Raw genomic sequence first — 21,754 nt, 5'->3', positions numbered from 1 at the left:
CTCCTTTGGGTAAATTCCAAGGAGTGGGATGGCTGGGTCGAATGGTAGGGTTATATTCAGGTTTCTGAGGAATCTCCAGACTGATTTCCATAGTGGCTTGACTTGTTTGCAGTTATACTTTACAGATATGAGGACGTACTAAAATGTTTATGGAGAAAGTGATGTATTATCTGGGATTCGCTTCAAAAATGTTCTGGAGTTGGGTAATGAGTGGTGTTATATATAAAATAAACTTGGCTATGTTGATGTTAATCTCTATTCTTCAGTCTATGTTTGATATTTTTGTAATAAAAATAGACATATATTTGAAATACATATACTTCTCTCTACTCCCACACTCACAGGGAATAATTGGTAGAAATGAGTTGCAAATTTCCCACTTATGGACTGCTGCCAGTGTTATCTCATGCAAAGTAAACATGGGACACTCATGCCCTAAGTTATCAAGCCTTTCAATCACTCAGTGGCACTAAAGTGCATGCATTTATTTCCAACATTATTTAGCCCATGTTTCTATTCATTTCCTCATTATTAAATCTCAATTTTAATAGCACAGAGTGCCCTAAGCTGTGGATCAGGTGAAACTTCCTATGAAAATAAATATAGAATTTCCTCATCCTGTCTATCCTAATAAAAGCAAAAGAAGCACCTAATTACCTATTTTCTTTTAGGAAATGAAGTCATTGACAGGGTTATAGCCCTGCTATTCAACCTGACTACAGATTATTTCCAGGACAAAGCAAAGCTGGGCCCCCCACCCCCTGCCATGAACTCCACAAGAATTGATATGTACTGTTCTTTTGATGCTGCTTTATTACATGAAACTTTACTCCATAGTACTTAATTATTCTTTCAGGAATTCCCCTATATCCTACCCGAACTGACCATATGTGGAAAAGTGTAGATGTGCACAAAATGAAATTCAACATGTTTTTTGGTCATAAATATTTTATATTTGAAAATATGTTGACTAAAATGTATTTCATTTATACAGGATTAAACTCTCCTTAGTTTATAAGGGGGGTTGTTTTATATTTAATGTTATTAGAAGAATTCGTTCTCCTTGTGGAACTTTTCATCTAAAATGTCACAGACAGGAGTTGGGAATTGAACTGAGAAAAATTTGCACATCATGAGTTTTTCATAGGCTTTCTTTTTGCTGGAAAATCCCTTCCCCCTCTGTCTTTTGCCAGGTAGTATCCTTCAGCTCAGCTGAGGTCACCTCTGCTCTGTTGTCTTTCTTATTCTCTAAAGGTTGACGCAATGGCCTTTGAACTCAATGTCTCCACTACTGTTCTTAATACATTGTGCTCTAGTAGCTGTTTGAGATTATATATTTCTGTAAAGCAGATATTAACAACATTTATTAAATTGTTGGGTTAAATTTTATGTTCAAAGACTATTGAAATAATGGGAATATTTCAAATAATGAAACAAAAACAAGAAAATGTCAGTGTTAAATCAAATGTTAAGTGAAAAAATTATCATTCCTCCAAAGTAACTGTTAAGTATAACTTTGCTTTTTGGGAAAGATTAAATCATCCTGAAATTAATCATTGACAAGAATATTCATCCATTGTCACATTTAGTTGGAAAACGGCATTTAATGTTTTCTTTTCAATATGAAACATGTACTCCTTCAAAAGATGAGTTGATTTTCTTCTTTACAACAAGATACAAGTTACTTTAGTACTTCATAATAGAACAGAAAAATGATTCTGATACACACATGAAAAATATGCTCTGAAAGAGATATTCCAGATAAGCCACAATCCTATACTAAACCAAAGCCTCTCAAGAAGCTATTACTGTGGAAAGAGTAACGTGCTCACTGTAGTGAGTGAAGCACAGTTGATGAGTTCCAGCGGTATCATAAACAACAAAACCCAAGTTCAAAGAATTCATATGAACTTGTAATTGAATTTTTCAAACTATGATTTAATGCATAAATGGAGCAAGGGTAAAATATTTCAAATATAACAGCTACTGAAAATGTTTAAAAAGTAGTATATTAATACTTGGCAGGTTTCAAGCAACCTGAGATAGTAAAACTTCTCACTTGCCTAATTTAACTGTAGAAGAAAATATTGTAATACAAGACTCAGAGAGAGGACTACTCAGCAAAAAAAAAAAAAAAAACAAAAAAAAAAAAAACAGGACAACTTTTTCCACTTTATTGATTAAAAAAAGTGATGTTGGGGTAAGCTGTACTGTAGTATGGACCTAAATAATTTGTTTGTTTTTTAAAATTTGAATGCTGGATTAAAGCTTGTGAATGATAACTGTGAAGCCCTGTTCCTAGGTAGGACTAAATAGGCCTACAACTGCAAATTTGGAGACTCTCTTCTTTTTTTATTAAAGTATATTCAAATTTATTACATATTATTCAGTGTCAGGATGACCAAAAGATTTATAAATTTATTGACAACAGTTTTTTTAAAAAGATTTATTTTTTTATTTGAAAGGCAGAGTTTACAGAGAGAGAGAGGGGTGGGGAATGAGAGAGAAAAGATCTTCCCATCTGCTGGTTCACTCCTCACATGGCCACAATGGCTGGAGGTTGGCCCATCTGACGCCAGGAGACAGACCTTCTTTCAGGACTCCCACATGGATGCAGGGGTGCAAGCACCTGGACCATCTTCCCGCTGTGTTCACAGGCACATTAGCAGAGAGCTGGATCAGAAGTGGAGCAGCCAGGGATTGAATGGGCTCCCATATGGGATGCCAGCACTGCAGGCAGCAACTTAATCTACTACTCGTAAATTTTTTTTACCTAAATGTGATTCTAGAATGCTTTGAGATTGGAAAGCCTGTTTGGCTAAATAATCTTCAGGTTTTTCAATGTCAAATTATAGTATTACTGTGGAGTTTGGAGCAGCTTCTGACATGAGTTTCACTGTTTTGATATGCCAGTGCCAGGGCAGAGAAATCCTTGGGAAGACTGAGGTGGCACTTGAATTTTGTTAGTTCTACAAGACCAAGTGCTTTCTAGTGACCCTCAAGGTTTTAATTTGGGGTATACTAACATTTTTTCATTCTATGCTGGCTACAGCTGTTTTGTTACATTTGGGAAGCAGCTCTCAACTCTACCTTTCCTTGAAGTTTAGGAATTTGTTTTCAAATGTAACCAGCAGATGGAGCAATTTACTTTATTTCTATTACATCTCCAACAAAAAGGCATTAAAGACTATATGCCATCTCACTCCTATATATAAATTTAAATGTGTATTTCAAAACTTTTCACATATTTGGAAACAACACATCAAGCACCGTTTATTTTATTTATAAAATCGATGCTAATTTGTGAGGATTTTAATTCAGACTTGCATTTTATTAACTTTAGAGACCTAAAAGGAAGACATGAGAAAAGAGTAATGATCATGGTAGGAAGCACACCATTTTCCTTATGCAATTCATAATCACGTGTCCTACAAGGTGATACTGAAGCTGGTTCTCACGTACCCATGGAATTCAGCAATCTTAACTATAAATTTGAGAGTCCTTGTAGCTACAAATTTTAAAGTTCTGATTTTGGAACTGACTCCAACAAAACTATCAAGTAGAAATTTATTTATGGAGTCTTTTCATCTATTAGATTGTCCATCTTGTCTACTGTCAATAGAGATTGGCTTCCTGCAGGAGGTAAGTAATAACTCTATAGAGTTTTGGGATGTCATAGAATGTTATTGTACCCTGGAGGTCATACTTAACAGCCAAAGGGTATTAATTTTTATTACAAACCTGAAAGTCTATAAATGTTCATTAAATTCTTAAAAGTGTGCAGTTATTAATACTCCCATGATTTTTTTTAAGTTTCTGGCTACCATACTGAGACAAATAAAGTATTCCTGGGAACCTGGAAAAAATGTGATTGTATTTAATTTATCACCTGTAATATTTCCTAGTGGGATTGTCTGAATTCATGTGGATTTTTAATAAGAATCCTCTCAGAAAATATCATTATTATTGTAAATGCAAGGCTCTGCCTCTAAGTTGTACCCTAATCACTTCCTCTCTCAACATGCCCCTTCTGATTCTTAACCCACTTTAGGCAGCAGGTAAAGTGGAGAAGGAAGATATTGCATTCTTTGGCTCTCTCAGTCAATTCAAAAGCGTTTATGAGGCATCTGTCTGTGCAGGGCACTGGTATGGTGCCGAGCTGATTGAATTAAAATACATAGACCATGTCCTTGAGGCAGAGAAGCTGCCAGTTGCTGACTCCAGGGAGAAGGGTAAAAGTTGCCATGGAGCAGCTTAAGTGTAGGTTTGAACAGGTGAGGATGCCAAAATCATTCCTGTCATCATAAAAAATAGACAAAATTTTACCTTATCAGACTGCAAGGAAGCAGTTTAAATTCCTGAGAAAAGAAAATTATAGAATATTTTTAAATTTTAATTTTTAAATTTTATTAGTCTAAAGAGGATAAATTTCATGTATTTCATATATACAATTCTAAGAAAATAACCATGATTCCCTCCATCTCTGTCTCCCTCAATCTCCCCTTCCTCCTTCCAATTATAGAATACTTAAAAACAAAATATAGTTTTGACTTTCAGTTTAACATTGCAACTAAGGAAATACTGCAAAGTCAAAGTCCCTTCAGGGCTCAATATAATGGAGAGAGAAGAGAATTTGAAAAGATAATAAAAGAGATTATTACAAAAAAGGTGCTTGGATTTTGATTTTGAGTAACATTCTGCTGTTACCACCCAGAGCATATTTTTTTGAACTATGAGAAAAGATGTTGGCTCTTTACCTGTTTTTAGCATCATAACTATGTATCCTATATCAGCTGTGCAGTTGTGCATAATCAGTGAACATGAGGCTATTTTGTATGTGACCCATTTTTTTGAAGGAATTATTTTATTGTAGGTTATTTTGTTGCAAGGAATAGGAACTCACTCAAATGGTTCTAGAAAAAGAGGGCTTGCTTAAAATACAGCAGGGACTTTCATATATGTAAAATACAGGAACGTAGTCAGGTCTTAAATACCAGAGTGCTTCTTTTTCTTACTTCTAATGAATGGTCCAAGATGAACTTGAAGACAAGATCAGGTGAGCTCAAACAGAGCCAAATCATGTAAGGCCTTGAGGTCATGGTATGGAATAATCCTTTGACTTTACATGTAAATAACTTGACAAGGAAGAATAGATCCCTCAGTTGAAGCCAGATCATTGGATTCTCTCTAAAACTTTGACCTGAGATATCGCTTAGTTTGTAGTGATTGCATACTAATGGTTAATATTTAATATTTGTTAAGAGCTTACTATGTGTAAACTATTGCCCTAAGATTTTTTCATATTCTAATGCATTAGTACTGACAACTCTATGATATGGATCAGATATAGAAATTGGGGTAGTACTAAAAGTGAAACAACTAATACAAGTTGACAAAGGAATAGTAGAGCTGGTATTGAAACATAGGCAGTCTGATTTCAGAGCCTATGTTCCTAGCCACTATGTGACACTATCTTTACAGTCAGTGGTGAAGTTTTTTGGCAAGTTAAAGTCACCTGTGAGTCAAAGTTGTAGAATGTATGAACAGAAGGAGAGAGTATACAAAGACCTTGGAGCCATTGTCCATGAAAGTACACCCATTTCCTAGATTGAACAAATCCCAAAATAGAACAGTCACTCCCTAAATATGTGCTGAATTGTGAATGAATATCTTCAGTAGGGGCTATGGGTATGGCATATCCCTTGGAAAGGTTGTTACGGATGCAAGCCAAGGTGAAAGACTGGTCCTGGGACAAATTCTGTAAGTCACCAGCAGAGCAGATAGCATTTGGAAAAATGTCTGCTGATTCTAAAAAGCCAGGGTATTTTTTTATGAATATTTAGAGAGGAGAAATGAATTGTTTATATTGGATCTACACTGGTTATAGATAAGAAGCGCAGGAGAACACAAAATAGGCAATATCTTAGAAGAGGAAAAAGATTTTTAAGGAGAAGGGCTTGCTGCTTCCTGATTGGTTGATTATGTATTCAGGATGCAATGATGCCTTGATGGATAATCTTCAACAAACAGGAAAGATTTTGGAGCAGTTTCTTTTCTTTTCCTTGTTGGTTTAGCTCAAAGCTGATTGATACAAACTCGTCTTAAGTATTTCTTTTCCTCCTATCCTCTGATGTGTAACTTATTTTAGGACACCTCACAATTCTTTTTGTATCAGTTACTACTAATTCATATTATCACAAAGCATTAGCAATTGGAGATGCCACTAAATATCCACTTCTTGCTTAGGATGAAATTGTCCTTTAAAAAAATCTGCTAAGGAAAGAAATATTAATCTTGTGATTATAAAATAAACCAAAAGTCTGTCATTATAAAAATTAAAAGAATAAGGAAGGAAGGGAAAAGATGAGATGGGAAGTGTCACTATGCTCCTAAATATGTATGTATTATCCAAGTAGTTGCATTATATTCTGCTACTTTTCTGGATGCATTAGAAGGGAGTTGGATTGGAAGCAGAGTAGCTGGGACTCAAACCAGCACTCTGATACGGAATGCTGGTGTTACAAGCTGCTACTATGTTGCAAGTTTCTACTATGTTCTGAGAAATAGAAGTGGTTCAGTAATTGGATACAAACATTTACTATCTTAATAACTACTGATATATTGCTTTCTACATCCTTGACATTATTTGTTATCAGATTTATTAATTATGGTGTGATGAGTAAATAATTACATCTCAGGATTGTTTTAGTTGTATTTCTTTCTTTCTTTTTTTTTTTTTTTTTTACAGGCAAAGTGGACAGTGAGAGAGAGAGAGAGACAGAGAGAAAGGTCTTCCTTTGCCGTTGGTTCACCCTCCAATGGCCACCGCGGCCGGCGCACCACGCTGATCCGAAGGCAGGAGCCAGGTGCAGGGCATGGGGTGCAGGGCCCAAGCACTTGGGCCATCCTCCACTGCACTCCCGGGCCACAGCAGAGAGCTGGCCTGGAAGAGGGGCAACCGGGACAGAATCCGGCACCCCGACCGGGAATAGAACCCCGTGTGCCGGCGCCGCAAGGCGGAGGATTAGCCTACTGAGCCGCGGCGCCGGCCGTAGTTGTATTTCTTTGATTCCATTTGAGGTTCATCATCTTTTCATATATTTATTGGTCATTAATGAACTCTCTAGTCATAATTTTGCTCCCTTTGTTACATTTTTTTCTTTGTTGATTTAAAGAAATTATTTATTTATTTAAAGATTTATTTATTTGAAAGAGTTACACAGAGAGAGGAGAGACAAGAGAGAGAGAGAGAGAGAGAGAGAGATGGAGAGAGAGAGAGAGAGAGATCTTCTATCTGCTGGTTAACTCCCCAGTTTGCCTCAATGGCCGGAGCTGTGCTGATCTGAAGCCAGGAGGCAGGAGCTTCTTCGGGGTCTCTCACGTGGGTGCAGGGGCCCAAGGACTTGGGCCATCCTTCACTGCTTTCCCAGGCCATAGCAAAGAGTTGGATCAGAAGTGGAGCAGCTGAGTCTCGAACCGGCACCCAGGCCAGGGCATTAACCCGCTGTGCCACAGTGCTGGCCCCCCAAAAATTCTTTTTATAATCTCCTGATGATCTTCCAAACAATTTTTGGTACACACAATGTATGTGTGAAATACATGCATTTGTTCACCTTATATGAATAAAAATTGTTAAGAAAATAAAAAAGGAAATATCTACATTGAGAGAAAAATCCATTTTTTTTCCTGGGGAGAAGTAGGATCTAGATGAGTTCTGGTCCATAAGATATTAACATTTTCTTTAAAATTTTTTAATTACAATATTTTAACAGACACAAAATTTGTACATATTTATGGGGTACCATGAGATATTTTGATGCACATATATATTGTATAATGTCCAGTCAGGCTAAATGTGTTTATCTCCTCAAATATTTTACAGCTTACAGCTATTTAACTATGGCTTAGTACTTATTAATTGACCTTCCCCCATGATCTTCCTTCTTCCCTCCCCAGCCTCCAGTGACTAGCATTGTGCTTTTAACTCTATAAGATAACCTTTTTTATAGACTCCACATATGAGTAAGATCATGTGACACTTGTTTTCTGTGTTTGGCTTAATTTGCTTAATATGATTACCCTCCATTTCCATACATGTGGTTGTGAATGACAAGATTTTCATCCTTTTTTTTTTTTTTTTTTGGTTTATGCTGGAGTGGTATTCCATTGTGTCCACATATCACATTTTCTTTATGCATTCACTAGCAGATAGACATTTAGATTTTTCCCTTTCTTGTCTGTTTGAATAGTGTTGCAGTAAACATAGGAATGGAGACATCTCTTCAGTAGAAGGGTTTATTTTCCTTTGGATATATACTCTGCAGTGGGATTGCTGGATCATATTTTCACTCTATTTTTGTTTTTGTTTTTTTTTTTTTAAATGAAATTATGTACCATTTTCCACGATGATTACACTAAACTTACATTCCCAATAACAGTGTACAGATGTTCCCTTTTTTTCACATTCTTGTCAACACTTGCCATTTGTCTTTTTGATAATATCTAGTCAAACTGGAGTGATGTGATATCTCTATTGTTTTGATTTGCATTTCCCAGATGATTAGTGCTGTTGAGCATTTTTTCACGTACTTTTTGGCCATTTGTATGCATTTCTTTGGAAAATGTCTTTTTAGATCTGCTCATTTTTAAATCGAAGTTTTATTTTTTGCTATGAGTTGTTTGAGTTCGTTAAATATGCAGCTTATTAATCCCATGGCAGATAGATAACTATTTTCTCTCATTCTATATGTTTTCTCATTTCATGGTTTTCTTGGCTGTAAAGGAGTTCCTTAGATGAAATTCCTTTTGTCTATTTTTGCTTTTGTTTCCTGTGCTTTTAGAGTATGATCAAATGAATGAATTGCTCCTCAAAATGTCCTGAAGCACTTAGCATATATTTTATATTTTATTCTAGTAGTTTCAAAGTTTCTTTCTTTTCTTTTCTTTTTCTTTTTTTTTTTTTTGACAGGCAGAGTGGATAGTGAGAGAGAGAGACAGAGAGAAAGGTCTTCCTTTTGCCGTTGGTTCACCCTCCAATGGCTGCCATGGCTGGCACGCTGCGGCTGACGTACCGCGCTGATCCAAAGGCAGGAGCCAGGTGCTTCTCCTGGTCTCTCATGGGGTGCAGGGCCCAAGCACTTGGGCCATCCTCCACTGCACTCCCGGGCCACAGCAGAGAGCTGGCCTGGAAGAGGGGCAACTGGGAAAGAATCCGGTGCCCCGACTGGGACTAGAACCTGGTGTGCCGGTGCCACTAGGTGGAGGATTAGCCTATTGAGCCGTGGCGCCGGCTGTAGTTTCAAAGTTTCAAGTCTTGTATTTAGCCCTGTACTCCATTTTGAGTTGAATTTTGTTTATGCCGAGAGATAGAGGTCTACTTTCATTTGCCAATAAGTGGTACCAATGTCCCTGGTACCACTTATTTTTTTTTTTGGATTTATTTATTTATGATTTATTTGAAATTCAGGGGGCAGCACTGTGGCATAGTGGGTAAAGTCACCACCTGCAGCACTGGCATCCCAGATGGGTGCAGGTTCAAGTCTCGACTGCTCTCCTTCTGATGAAGCTCCCTGCCAGTGTGCCTGGGAAACCAGTGGGACACGGCCTAAGTGAGTGGGCCCCTGAACACGTGTTGGAAACCTGGAGGAAGCTCCTGGCTGCTGGCTTCAGTCTGTCCAGCTCCAGCAGTTGTAGCCATTTGGGGAGTGAACCAGCAGATGGAATATCTCTCCCTCTCTCTGTCTCTGTAACTTTTCCTTTCAAATAATAAATCAATTTAAAAAAATAGAAAAGGAATTTAGTTACAGAGAGAGAGAGAGAGAGACAGACAGACAAATATATTGCATCCTCTGGTTCAGTCTCCAGCTGGCCACATTGGCCCAATTCCAATACTTGCCCCAGGCTATTAGCAGGGAGCTGTATCAGATGTGGAACAGCTGGGATATAAATTGGTGTCTATATGGGATGTTGGTGTCACAGGTGGTGGCTTTACCCGCTATGCCACAATGCTGCCTGTCTCCCACTCCCCCAATACCAATTATTGAAAAGACTTTTTATTTTTTTCCAATGCATGTTCTTAAAACCTTTGTGAAAGGTCAGGTGGCTGAACATATGTGGATTTACTGCTACATTCATCATTTTCTTACATTGGTCTATCTGTCTTTCTTCATGACCATATTGTGCTGCTGTAATTACTATATCACTATACCCATTAAAATCAGCTAGAATAGTGCCTTCTGCTTTGTTTATGTTGCCCAAAATTTCTTTGGCTATTTAGGATCTTTGTGGTTCAACAAGTTTTTTTTTTCTAGTTCTATGAAGGATGTCACTGATATTTTGATAGGGATTGCAATGAATTTGTAAATCTCTCTGGGTGGGAGGGACATTTTAACAATGTTGATTCTTCCAATTCATTACCATAGAATGTCTTTTCTTTTTGTCCTCTTTAATTTCTTTCCTCAAGATGTAGTTTCATTGTATTGATCTTTCTAACTAACTTCTTTAGTTAAATTTGTTCCTAGATGTTTAACTTTTTGGTAGCTATTGAAAAGGGAGTTGCTTTGTTGATTTCTTTGTCATATAATTTGCTATTAATATACAACAAATGCTAGAGTTTTACACATTGACCTTATATCCTGCAATTTTACTGAATTCATTTATTCACTGAGAGAGAGCGAGAGCGAGAGTGAGAGAGAGAGAGAGAGAGAGAGATCCTCCATCTGCTGTTTCACTTCCCAGAAGGCTGCAATGGCAAGGGTTGGGTCAGGCAGGAGCCAGGAGCTAGGAGTCTAATTCAGGTCTCCAATGTGGGTGAAAGGGCCCATGTACTTGGGCCATATCTCAGTGTTTTCCCCAGACCATTAGCAGGGAGCTGGATTGAAAGCAGAGCAGCCAGGGCTTGAACTGGTGCCCATATGGGATGCTAGTGTCACGGGCCGTGGTCCTACCTGCTATGCCACAATGCAACCCCTTAGTGTGCCTTTAAGTTGAAAGATTTGTGTTTGATTTATTTTAATTACATCCATCTGTCAAGTGTCTGTTAGAATATTAAATCATTTTTCTGTGTGTTCTTAAAGCTCACTGGATAGTCTGAAAATGGTTGTTTTGAAATCTTCATCTAAGCACTTGAAAATTCTAATTCCTAAAAAGTTGGTTTCTGGCACCTTGTCTTATTCATTAGATGATGTTATATTTCTTTGGAAGTTCTTGACATCTGTGCGTTAAAGGATTGGTTATAGTAATTTGGCTTTATGTGTGGTTGATCTTCCAGAAATTCTAAGCCATGATTTTCTCTGAACCTACAGACACCACTGTTTTAACACTTGATAGCATCCTAAGTTGACATTTGCCACAGGTCTGCTCTTTGTGTTTTTTGTATTTTCGTCCTACCATACTCCACAAGCTCAGATTTATCCCAAATCTGTGGTTAATATGTTTACCTAGTGGTAGGGACTGTTAGGAACTGTCCAGTGTTGGTTTCTACCAGCATGAAACTTTGTCCCAAGACACAGTCCTGCAGTTCCTTGTTGCCTGCTCATATTTGAAGATTGATGAAAAAAAAAAAAAAAAAAAGGCATCCCCTTGTCTTCTAAGACCGGCACTAGGCTGAGACCTGAGTCTCGTGATCACCAGACTTTAAATAGTCTTGGGGTTATAACCAAGGCTCAGTTGAGGCAGGTGGTGCTATGTGTGGTGCTAGGTGCTGAAAGAACCCTGTCCCACCAGAGCACAGGTGTCTTCCTGATGCCAGGGCATGTCTTTAGGCTCTGTCTACAAGCCTTGACTCTAGGGATAGAGGTCCTTGGGCTATCAGGTGCTGAGTCTCATAGCATCAAGCCTTGCTCTAAGCAAAGTCCTAAGATCTGTCTCTAGCTCTACTCTGAAGAGGCTAGAATCTTGCTTAAATTCTTCCTTCCTTCCTTCCTTCCTTCCTTCCTTCCTTCCTTCCTTCCATCCATCCATCTAGAATGCCTCCACACTGAGGAAAGGAAAAAGAATTAAATTCAGTGCTTAGACTTGAATCCCAACGCCAGGCACACTACAATTAAATTCAGAGTTGGACAAAGTGAAGAGCTTAGTCCCCTGAGTCAGGTGAACAGTTGTGGGCTTCGTGGGACTGGAACCCATGGCCTAATTCACCTCCTCGTGCTCAGACACGGAACACGTGTGGGGCACAACACCGGGAACCCCAAACGCAAAGTGGGAAAATAGCCCCGTAACGGGGCCCTCCCTGCTCCCTCCAGGGGTGCTTACCGGGAGGCCCTGGCCCCTAGAACTCACTGGAAGCTGGTGGGGCTGTGCCTCCCGGACTGGTCTCCCTGCTTCCCAGCCTTCTTTTCCTGTCTTCTGCCCGCAGGGGTCAGAGTGATCACTGAAAACAGAATGTGGCCCCTCACCACTTCTCTGCGTACCCTTTCCCACCGATGCCCGCCACTGGGGGGGGGGGGTGCGAAGCCCTGCCACCATCATCTGGCACCAAAGACCATATGGATGCAGCCTCGGACCCTGTGCGTCCACTTGCCTCCCCTGTTGCCGCTCCCCTGCCTGGCGAGCTTGCTACCTGGGACTTTGTGCCACTCCTGCATGAAGGCCTGCCTGCAGTTCTTCCTGCCTCCCTGCCAGCAGTCACTGGTCCAGGTGCTCCCCAGCTTTCACTGCCAGTGTGCTGTTCTTTCACTGGCACTGTCGGCACCTGTTTCTGTGTCCATCCCATTGACCTTGTCCTCAACCGTGAGCACATGGAGAACAGGGGCTAGGTTTCCCCATATGTGTGCTACCCAATTTGCTTTGCTTGGAGCCCCATATGGGTGCTGGAGGCTGGAGGAAGGGTGGTGGAAGCCACATGGCTATGGAGGCTCCAGATAGTCTTCAGGGATGGACCTTGGGGGCAAGGCAGTCAGGCTGTCTCCAAATCTAAATTTAATTGCAGTGTGCCTGGCGTTGGGATTCAAGTCTAAGCACTGAACTTAATTCTCTTTTCTCCCCTCAATGTGGAGGCATCTATATCTATGCTAAGCTATTTGGAGGTGGGAAAGGGGTGACACGGGTAACTCTTTCCTTCATGCTTTCTTCAGTACAAGTTTTTTTCTTACCGTACTAAAAACAAGCACTATGATCTGTCACCTGGCTTCTGTAGCTCCTGTGAAGGTAACTTCATGTGTGAACAGCTGTTCAAATTGATGTCTGTCTGTGCAAGTGTCCCTGAATCACGGGAGCTTCTTCCTTGGTTGTCTTCTTACTTCATCCTATACATTCTCCTTTGAAAGCAAATGAAGCCACACAGAGGATAGAGTTCCTGTGGGTCACCTTCCCTCCACTCCTCAAGGTGTCTAGACTTTATTGATATATTTACATACCTGGATTGAAACTGTTGGAAATATAAAGTGTTGCTTTTATATATTTTAAGCATAATTATGTAATTATTATATGTAGTTATTTTTCCTCATTTATCATATTATATAGATATTCAGATGAATTATGCAATTCTTTTTTTAAAGGTTTTTATTTATTAATTAGAGATGCAGAGTTACAGATAGAGGGAGAGAAAGAGAAAAAGGTCTTTGATCTGCTAGTTTACTCTTCAAATGGCTGCAATGGCTAGAGCTGGGCTGATCCAAAACCAGGAGCCAGGAGTTTCTTCCGGGTCTCCCATGTGGAACCAGAGGTCCAAACACTTGGATCATTTTCCACTGCTTTCCCAGACCATAAGCAAAAGATGGATTGGAAGACAAGTAGCTGGAACATGAATTGGCACCAATATGGGATGTGGGTGCTGCAGGTAGAGGCTTAGCTTACTATGCCATAGCACTGATCCCCCCCCCCCCCCAATTCTGTCTTAAAAAGCATGTTGCAGTATGGTTTTATGTAGTTTGTTCTTTCACATACCTTTTAAAAATATTCATTTATTTATTCAAAAGGCAAAGTGAAAGACAGACTGACCTTGCATATGCTGGTCTACTCCCAGCAATGGTCAGAGCTGGGCCAGGCAGAAGCCATGAGCTAGGAAATCATTCCAGGTCTTCCAAGTAGGCAGCAGAGATCAAGTACTAGCACTGTATTCTGTTACTTTTCTGGATGCATTAGTAGGGAGTTGGATTGGAAGCAGAGCAGCTGGGACTCAAACTAGCACCCTGATACAGAATGCTGGTGTTACCAGCTGCAGCTTAACTTGCTGCACTACAATGCCAGTCCCCACACATTTCTACTATGTTCTGAGAAGTAGAAGTGGCTCAGTAATTGGATGCAAACATTTAATATCTTAATAATTACTGATATATTGCTTTCTACATCCTTGACAATGTTATCAGATTTCTTAATTGTGGTGTGATGGGTAAATAATTACATCTCAGGATTGTTTTAGCTGTAATTCTTTGATTCCATATGAGGTTCATCATCTTTTCATATACTTATTGGTCATTGATGACATCTCTAGTGATAATTTTGCCACCTTTATTTGTTTCATTTTTTTTTCTTTGATTTAAAGAAATTCTTTTTATAATCTCCTGATGATCTTCCAAATACATTTTGGTACACAGACAACTATTTAATTGAAGTGTTATCCAAAACATTGTATAGTACAATGGCTCTAAGCTAGAGTAGCCATAGTGGAGTCATAGTGGGTTCATCTGAATCACCTACACGGCTAGTTTTTTTTTTTTTATTAAGATTCATCTTTAATTATCTTTATATACAGAAGATCCACTCTGTGTATACTAAGTAAAGATTTCAACAGTTTGCACCCACACAGACACACAAAGTTTGAATAGTAGTTTTACCATTAATTCACATAGTACAACACATTAAGGGCAGAGATCTTACATGGGGAGTAAGTGCATAGTGACTCCCATTGTTAATTTAACAATTGACACTCTTATTTATGATGTCAGTAATCACCCAAGGCTCTTGCCATGAGCTGCCAAGGCTATGGAAGCCTATTGAGTTTGCCAGCTCCAATCTTATTTAGACAAGGTCATAGTCAAAGTAGAAGTTCTCTCCTCCCTTCAGAGAAAGGTACCTCCTTCTTTGATGGCCTCTTCTTTCCACTGGGATCTCACTCACAGAGATCTTTCATTTAGGTCATTTTTTTTTCTTGCTAGAGTGTCTTGGCTTTCCATGCCTGAGAAACTCTCATGGGCTTTTTAGCCAGATCCAAGTGCCTTAAGGGCTGATTCTGAGGCCAGAGTGCAGCTAGTTTTTAATTACACTTTTCCTATATTCAGAAAGGATTCTGGTTTGGAAATCACATTACAATAGCAGTAGGGTGGGGAGTGTGTGGTGAATAAATACTTTACCTGTTTTATAACTGATGTACTCAGATTATTCTGATACTAGCCCCAGCAATTTCCCAAACACATAACTATTTGAATATAAAATCTGTATTTGATGCAAATACTATTTCCAGGTTTAGTTTAGTCTCTTTTTTTTGACAGGCAGAGTGGACAGTGAGAGAGAGACAGAGAGAAAGGTCTTCCTTTTTGCCATTGGTTCACCCTCCAATGGCCGCCGTGGCTGGTGTGCCACAGCTGGCGCACCGCGCTGATCCGAAGCCAGGAGCCAGGTGCCTCTCCTGGTCTCCCATGAGGTGCAGGGCCCAAGCACTTGGGCCATCCTCCATTGCACTCCCTGGCCACAGCAGAGAGCTGGCCTGGAAGAGGGGCAACCGGGACAGAATCCGGTGCCCCGACTGGGACTAGAACCCAGTGTGCCGGTGCCGCAAGGCGGAGGATTAGCTTAGTGAGCCACGGCGCCGGCCTTAGTTCAGTCTTATACTAACTACACAAAGCCATTTTGCTTTTCCCTGACAATTCACTCAAATGAAAATTCTATAATCCTTATGCAGATTTGATCTACAAGCTCCCTAATTTATTCTTCATGTAAAAACAAATGAATTAATGAACAGACAGTAATACAAACAAGGTGGAGATGACTAATTGCTCACTAAAAATGCATTTTCCCCTTTCATGGCATGAGGTTATTGGTGGGGGTCTACTTCCTGGCCAGATGTTGCATTTCTTGGACTATCCTATACCCAGATGTGACTGTGTACTAATTAGTTATCAACCACAATTAATCAGCTATCTCCTTCCCTAAGGCTGATCAGATATGATGCAGTTATCTGTCTTAAGAACTACCCATTTATCACTGAGAGTACAAAAAGTGTTTGCTCAAATAGTTTTCTGGCCAATAAAATTCCATTTTATTGAGTGTGAAATCTGAGATAAATACAGAAAGGTGAAATTTGGCAGTGGGGGCAGAAATAAAAAGAAACACTGAGAGCAGGACCTGAGGCAGGAGACGGTTATGAATAAGCTAATACTATAAATGTAGAGGAAGTTGGTCAGTAGTGAGAGTAGCAGAGGCAGAGACAAAGAGGACTGAGTCATCACAGCATATGGTCTACCGCCTCCTACTGCTGAGTGGGTAGCAGGATAATTCAAGCCTGGAAATGTGTTGGAGCCTCTGTGAGGCTCAGTTGAATGCTGTTCAGGCTTTTTGTTTGTTTCCTGTTTCTTTTTCTTCCCTGTGTTTCCTTAGAACAAATCCCTTTTCCTCTAGGCAGCCTCAGTGATTTTCTGTCAGCCAAACTTGCAATCAGAAGAGCATGACAGCTCTGTTCTATTGTTCCTTAATTTGTATGTATTAAATCCATAGTATGTTAATTTATGAAAAACAGGTGTTGCCATTATGATATATCTTGTAAATATTTTGATTATAAAATCATGTATGTTTATTTTATTTGATCTATAATTCTTTTTTTTAAAGATTTATTTTATTTATTTAAAGACAGAGTTACAGAGAGATACAGAGACAGAGAGAGAGGTCTTCCATCCTATGGTTCACTCCCCAGATGGCTTCAACAGCCGGAGCTACGCTGATCTGAATCCAGGAGTCAGGAGCTTCTTCTGGGTCTCCCATATGGGTGCAAGGACTCAAGGACTTGGGCCATCTTCTACTGCTTTCCCATGCCACAGCAGAGAGCTGGGTCACAAGAGGAACAGCTGGGACTAGAACTGGCATCCATATGGGATGCCGGCGCTTCAGGCCAGGGCTTTAACCCGCTGTGCCACAGCGTGGGCCCCATGGTCTTTAATTCTTTCAACAAACATTTATTAAGTATTTACTATTTGTCAGATAGTACTTTTGAACAGAATGGATAGTAGGACTCTAGATTACATTTCAGTCATTCCATTTCCAAATTGAATTATTCTCCTAATATACTTCTTATTTATTACAACCTCATTTGATTTGGAGGTCACTCTTTGATATGCTTGTATTTCTATTAGGTAGACCTTGCAGAGGCAACACTTACAAGAGGGTCTTCTGGATTCTTCCGGAATGTGTCAGCCATGTCCTGCCTCTCTTTGAGTGAATAATCGATTTCTTTCTTTAGCAGAGCTGTGTTGAGCTTTGATGGTCTTAGCAAGCAGGAAGGAAACAAGGCAGTTCTTGATGAGGGCGTGCATTTTTTTTGTGGAGCATTTGCCAGAGTTGAGGTCTGTGCATAGTCTTCTTGCTATGCAGCAAGGTCTACCACCCTCTAACAATGCAGAATGAGTTTCTTTTGCAGATCCCAAGGGCTCTGGGGAGTCTGAGAGTTCATGGATATCCCTACTCCCAGCCTGAGCGTCCCACTTCTTCCCTAATAATGTAAGAGACATACTGGAGTAGTGAATTCAGTATTATTTAGTTTTCTACTCTTGCAGTTAGGCTCCAGGCCCGGTCCTCAGTCTGTTCTGTGGCTGTAGGAGAAGAAGGTCTAGGTAAACACTGCCTTGGAAGCCTCTGACTTTCACATTTTGCCTTAACTGGCTAATTGGCTGAGTTGAGCCTATCATTTTCTCACTTCAATGCATCAATAATTCTCAGCGACAACCAAACAAATCACTCAGTCCTTATAATTACAATTTTTCCATATTTCACAAATGCCAAGGATATTACAGAAGCTGTTGTATCCCTTCAGCCTGTCATCTGTTCCAAGTCACCACAGGTGAACTTCTTGGTAATTGCTAGGCTGCAGCATGCCAGAGGCCTTCAGTACTCATTTCACACCAGAGTTGGAGTTCTTGTTGCCATCTAGTTGGGAAGTGATCCAACTTCAGAATTGCATCCCAGGCACTGCTAGCTTCTCTTTTCCTGCCTACCCATTAACTTGGGTAGGCTGTGGAGGGAATAGGTGGTGAGGCATTAGAGGTTGCTTGGCTTTGAAACAAACAAAAAAGTAGGGTGGTAGATAGAAGGGAATTAAGGAGCATGGCTTTGGAGAGAGCTAATTAGGCTCATAGTAGAGTGAAAACAGTTAGTGAGAACAGATTGGGGGGTGTAGGGCCTGAGCTGGTGAGAGTAGATGGGATGTGAAATTGATTGGACTGCTGCTGCCTCTGAGATGAGAGTGATGAAAGGAAAAAGATATGTGCAGCTAAATTTGTTAATGATGATAAAAATAATAGTATTTATTGAGCCCTTATTGTATGCTAGTCACAATTCTAAATGCATGGGCAGAAGAAAGTTTTCATTGAACATTAGATTACTTTAAAATGTTTTCTTCCAGGTTTTTGACATGATTCAGTACTTTAAAAAAGATAAAACAAATTTAAGAGTTAAAACATTACTTTCTTGTTCTTAAGCCCCATTTCCTTCTGTACTTTTCTAAAATGAATTAAGATTTTAATTTTTAATTTTAAAAACCCAAAATCAGTAAAAGCTACTTTTATGAAATTCCTATTTTAATCATTTCCCCACACCATTATCTCGTTGTTTTTTAATTTAATGGCAGGCTTAAAAATAAGAATTGTTTTGTAGATGGCACAAGAAATATGGAATGTGAATGAGGAGCAGTGAACATTTCTTTTTCACAAGGCATCTAGATTCGATGGCCCAGCAGGAAACAATTTATTGCAGTTGTTGCTACTGAGATCTTAAAAAAGCTGAGACTTTGCCTGGAGCAAAAATGGTGAAGCTAACAAGAAGCTGTATAGTGTCTCAGCACTGCAAATAAAGGTGTAAGGGTACAAGAGATAATGTAATGGACATGTGCAATTTGAAAGGTCTTTGGAGTATATTCTGATGGAGACCGAGCACTATTTTGTCATTAATGTATATTCCTAGATAGTTATTTTTAACTATAGTCTATAGAAGCTCCCTTCTATATATTCATTGGTGGGTTAAAAATTTCATGATTATTATAATTGAATTATTACAAATATGAAATTTCCTCATTAAAACCAGAGATTATGAATCCATTTTAGAGTTTTATTCTCAGTCTTCCCTAACAATATTATTCAGATGTTCCTGGTTTAAGAATGATGGCAGCTTATAAGCTTTTACTGTATAAACTATTTTTCTATATAAACAGCAGGGATGGTCATTTTTGTTTCATTGAGAAAAGATAAGCTAGACAGTAGCTGTTGACTTTAGGGTAATTGAATTTAATTAATTTTCTTTAAATGATAGTTTAATATATAGAACCAGTGGATTACTCTTTCCCTCATTAATATCATTAATAATTTAGAAAATTAGTTCATACTTTGCACTAAAAACTTAACACAACTTAATATAACATTGGCCAACATTGAACCATGTCTAAGAAGTCTCAGTTACTGAATAGTTTATTATAAAGTTGTCACACTGGGGCTGGTGCTGTGGCATAGTGGGCTTGGCCTCCGACCATAGTGCCAATACCCAATATGGGAGCCAGTTCTAATCCTGGCTGCTCCTCTTCCAATCCAGCTCTCTGCTACAGCCTGGGAAAGCAGTGGATGATGGTCAAGGTGCTTGAGCCCCTGCATCTGTGTGGGGGACCTGGCGGAAGCTCCTGACTCCTGTCTTCAGATTGACCCAGCTCCAGTTGTTGCAGCCATCTGGGAAGTGAACCAGTGGATGGAAGACCTCTATCTCTGTCTTTCCCTGTCTCCATCTGCAACTTTACATCTCAAATAAATAAATGAAATCTTAAAAAAAACTTGTTAAAGCTACAGCATTTACTCTAGAGATAGCACCTTTATAAGGCTTTAATTTATTTTCCTTTATTTAATCAATAGAGAAGAGAAATTCTGTAAACAATTGTACAGGTAAATAATTTTTTGAAAATTTTATTTATTTATTTGAAAGGCAGAATTATATATATAGAGGGAGAGACACAGAAAGAGGTCTTCCACCCACTGGTTCACTCCCCAGATGGCCACGATGGCCAGGGCTGGGCCAGGCTGAAGCCAGGAGTTTCATCCAGGTCTCCCATTTGGGTTCAGGGGCCCAATCACTTGGGCCATCCTCCACTGCTTTCCCAGGTGCATTAGCAAGGAGCTGGGTGAGAAGTTGAGCTGCTGGAACTTGAACCAATGACCACATGGGATGCTGATGTTGCAGAAGCAGCCCAATCCGCTATGCCACAATGTTGGCCTCCATAAGGAAATAAGTAACATTATTTTAAATTGTGTTCTCAAATGTATTAGCAGAACTAGGACATGGCCTTTATGCTAAAGAGAACTTGGAAATCTGCTGCTAGGCTTTTTTCTTCAAAACAGCAATATCTACTATCAAACTAAAGATCATAACAACAATTTGGCTAGCAAATAGTAAGAGAGGGAGGAGAAATACAATTTGAGACATTCTCAATCGGACTTGCCCCAAATGGTGGAGTTAGAAACGTGCCAGGGGATTCCAATACAATCCCATCAAGGTTGAATGTACCAATACCATCTCACTAGTCCAAGTGATCAATTTCAGTTCACAATTGATCACACTGATGGGTCTAAGAGTCAAAGGGATCACACAAACAAGACTAGTGTCTGCTAATACTAACTGACAGAATAAAAAAGGGAGAGAACGATCCATCATGGGAAGTGGGATACACAGCAGACTCATAGAATGGCAGATGTCCTAAATAGCACTCTGGCCTCAGAATCAGCCCTTAAGGCATTCTGATCTGGCTGAAGAGCCCATGAGAGTATTTTAGGCATGGAAAGCCAAGACACTGTGGCAAAAAAAAAAAAAAAAAAAAAAAAAAAAAGAAAAGAAAAGAAAAGAAAAAGAAGAAGACCTAAATGAAAGATCTTTGCAAGTGAGATCCCAGTGGAAAGAACGGGCCATCAAATAAGGAGGTACATTTCCCTGAAGGGAGGAGAGAACTTCCACTTTGACTATGACCCTGTCAGAATAAGATCGAAGTCGGCAAACCCAAAAGGCTTCCATAGCCTTGGCAACTCATGACTAGAGCCTAGGAAGATTACTGAGGCCATAAACAAGAGTGTCAAATTGTTAAGTCAACAACAGGAGTCACTGTGTACTTACTTCTCATGTGGGATCTGTCCTTAATGTGTTGTCCAATGTAAAGTAATGCTATAACTAGTACTGAAACAGTATTTTACACTTTGTGTTTCTGTGTGGGTACAAACTGATGAAATCTTTACTTAATATATACTAAATTGATCTTCTGTATATAAAGAGAATTGAAAATGAATCTTGATGAGAATGGAATGGGAGAGGGGAGTGGGAGATGGGAGGGGTGTGAGTGGGAGGGAAATTATGGGGGGGGGAGCCAATGTAATCCATAAACTGTACTTTGGAAATTTATATTTACTAAATAAAAACAATTAAAAAAGTTTATTTCAAAGTATGTCATTCATTTTAGGTAATCATTAAGGAGCACTGGATGCTACTTAACTATGAACACTTAAAATTATCATTATGCATTTTATTTTCATCTTAGGGTTTGATGTTAGTGTATTTAAAGTTGCTTTTAATGAGATAAGTGACAAGA

At 39.3% G+C, this 21,754-nt stretch overlaps 1 protein-coding gene across 3 annotated transcripts in view; it reads left to right on the top strand.

The window, feature by feature from the left end:
* Positions 1-21,754, top strand: part of NUP35 (nucleoporin 35) — a 429,947-nt gene that overhangs the window by 185,916 nt on the left and 222,277 nt on the right. Inside the window, exon 13 of one of the 3 annotated variants that reach the window (XR_011387210.1) lies at positions 113-21,454. The exons of the other annotated variants lie outside the window; for them this stretch is intronic. The gene's annotated coding sequence lies outside the window, so the exon portion shown is untranslated. Of the gene's footprint in view, positions 1-112; positions 21,455-21,754 lie in introns of those variants that run through there. 3 annotated transcript variants of the gene reach the window in all.

This window comes from Oryctolagus cuniculus, chromosome 3 (genome assembly GCF_964237555.1).
Source record: "Oryctolagus cuniculus chromosome 3, mOryCun1.1, whole genome shotgun sequence".
NCBI lineage: Eukaryota > Metazoa > Chordata > Mammalia > Lagomorpha > Leporidae > Oryctolagus > Oryctolagus cuniculus.
This window is presented reverse-complemented; position numbering and strand designations above follow the sequence as displayed.